This window comes from Bombus impatiens, unplaced genomic scaffold (assembly GCF_000188095.3).
Source record: "Bombus impatiens unplaced genomic scaffold, BIMP_2.2 scf_0264, whole genome shotgun sequence".
NCBI classification, from domain to species: Eukaryota; Metazoa; Arthropoda; class Insecta; order Hymenoptera; family Apidae; genus Bombus; species Bombus impatiens.
In genome coordinates this window covers 698609-700839 of record NT_176683.1, presented here as the reverse complement: position 1 = coordinate 700839, position 2231 = coordinate 698609, and the positions used below count along the sequence as shown (strand labels likewise).

Genomic DNA, 2231 nt, shown 5'->3' with positions numbered 1-2231 from the left:
GGGCGGTTCGAGGCTGCCAGTGGCCCGCGGACCAAGAAGAAGAAGAGGAAGAAGAAGAAGAAGAAGAAGAGGTTGAAACAGAGGAAGACGGAGAGGAAGAGGAAGAGGAAGGGTGGGAGAGGTGCACACACCATAGAGGACAACGCTGTTGCTATTTTCGAGCCCGCCAAATATCTGGACGCACGGTGCTGCTCGGTGCTGTCTGCGCTGGCCCTGCTACGCTCTTTCTTCGGCCCCGTCCACGTTCCTCCAAAGCGCAGCGATTCTGCGCCGATGACGCATGGCCCTGACCAAACAGGGGGACAGAAAGAGAGAAAGAGAGGGAAAGAGCGTGAAAGAGAAGCCACACGCAGAGCGGGAGAAGGAGCGAGAGAACGGCGTGTATGACAGGTACGTTTCGACTTTTTGCCTTTTTGCAAAAGCGCGCCGCGATCTCTTGACCTACGACGTATCTGTGCCGTGACCGTGAGCGTTGACACATCTTTACGTGGACATTTACGCCTTTCCACCGACATGTCTCGATCATCTCTTGGCGATAATGCGCCTTGGTTCGACTGGTTCTGCCATTAGGGATGGCTGGTTTTAAGGAAGAAGACGATTCGTCAGCTGTACGGATAATCGTCGTATCAAAGAGACTTGAAAGTTAGTAGCAGACTCGCATCTACTCGCAACAATTATGTCTATTTACAATTGATCCGTGTTTGTTAGAGTACCGACGTTTAATCAAGCGTTTCTCGTTTTCCTTTTTTCGTTTCAATAGGAATGTTCAAAGGGGGGACACGAGTCACCGAAATTTAAAAGTCGAAATACCGCGTATGCACGCCAGACTTAGAGACGAATATTATTAGCGTCTGTGAATAGTTTGCACAGCGTCCGTGTTGTTTCCAAAACACGTGTACTACGCTCTCGTTCTCTAATAAACATCGCTGTATTTCGCACTCGGTTCCTCCGTGTTATTCGCTTAATACGATACGACATTCGTCCTTCTTGTTTCGTTATGCTCGACGTAGGAAAACACGAACATTTCTTCGTATCTTTTCTCGTTCCATTCGAGGGAAATCACGTTACTACACCCCTCCATTCTACGTGTATTATATCAAAGATGACTCTGTTATATCAAATATTATATCAAAGATGACACGACCGATTTCTTTCGGTGCGATGTGATTATAACGTTTGGCGAGAATCCTTGACACAATGATTTTCACCGAGTTTGTTTTGCAACTCGGTCATCGACGTTACGACGTAGCGATCGATGCGACATTTGAGCGAAATTTTCGTTCTCTCGCAACTTTCCTGGATGTTTGTACATAAGTATGAGCTACGATCTGATTTGGAACGACAGCGTTCAGCTGGAATAATTCGCGTGGAAAGTGCACGCGATACGAACACTCCGAATTCATCGAACTCGTTAATTCGTCGATCGAGCCATTTCCCTCGATTTGTCTGTCCCCGCCGCTCCTCTTCCCGCTTTTTCGATAAAACGTTATAAAGAAGTTCGCAAACATCGTGCCGGGAAGGCAAGAGGGGGATGAAACGCGAGATTACACGAGGTAAAAAGCTTTGAGAACGTGGCCAAATGGTCGAGAGGGAACTGAGCGCAAAAATGACGTTCTTTACGAAGAAAAAAGCTGGACTCGCTCGTCGCGATAGTGGCGGAGATTAGTTTATTTCTCCACTCGTAGGTCGAGCTCGTCATAATATGCGGCAGGGATATTTACGTAATATGCGACATGCAAATGAATACACTGTTTGCGCGCTTGTCAAAGATAAGATACAAAGCAAAGTTTCGTACCGTTGTCATTGTCTAGATAACGTGTATGTATTGTTTCTAACGTGGATTGCCAACAAGCGAGTAACTTCAAATTACAAGTAAATCACGATTAATTAAGAACGATAAGAATAGTCTATCCGAAATAAGGTTTCAGAGTTCTATTCTCGATGGAAATTAAATCCTCCGTTAGATGTAAGTCTACGAGAAAGCGCAGTTTCAACTCTAACTTTAGCTTTTTAGTTTTTTTAGACGAACAATTTTTTAATAGAAATTATATATAATGTTTCGATATTTGTCATTAGTTGTTGGATTTTTAAATTATTTTTCTACGGTATAGAAATTAACAACTTCAAAAAGTTTCATTCTATTTAAGAAAAACCATTCGTTTAAACGTTAGGTAGCTAGTGCTATTGGGTTGGCAAGTGATCGCGGATTTTGTCGATATCACCTAATGACA

General features: G+C 44.0%; 1 protein-coding gene across 2 annotated transcripts in view; it reads left to right on the top strand.

Moving 5' to 3' along the window:
* The window catches only part of LOC100744970 (solute carrier organic anion transporter family member 74D), an 83619-nt gene that overhangs the window by 34281 nt on the left and 47107 nt on the right, over positions 1–2231 (top strand). Inside the window, exon 1 of one of the 2 annotated variants that reach the window (XM_003488822.2) lies at positions 7–390. The exons of the other annotated variant lie outside the window; for it this stretch is intronic. The gene's annotated coding sequence lies outside the window, so the exon portion shown is untranslated. Of the gene's footprint in view, positions 1–6; positions 391–2231 lie in introns of those variants that run through there. 2 annotated transcript variants of the gene reach the window in all.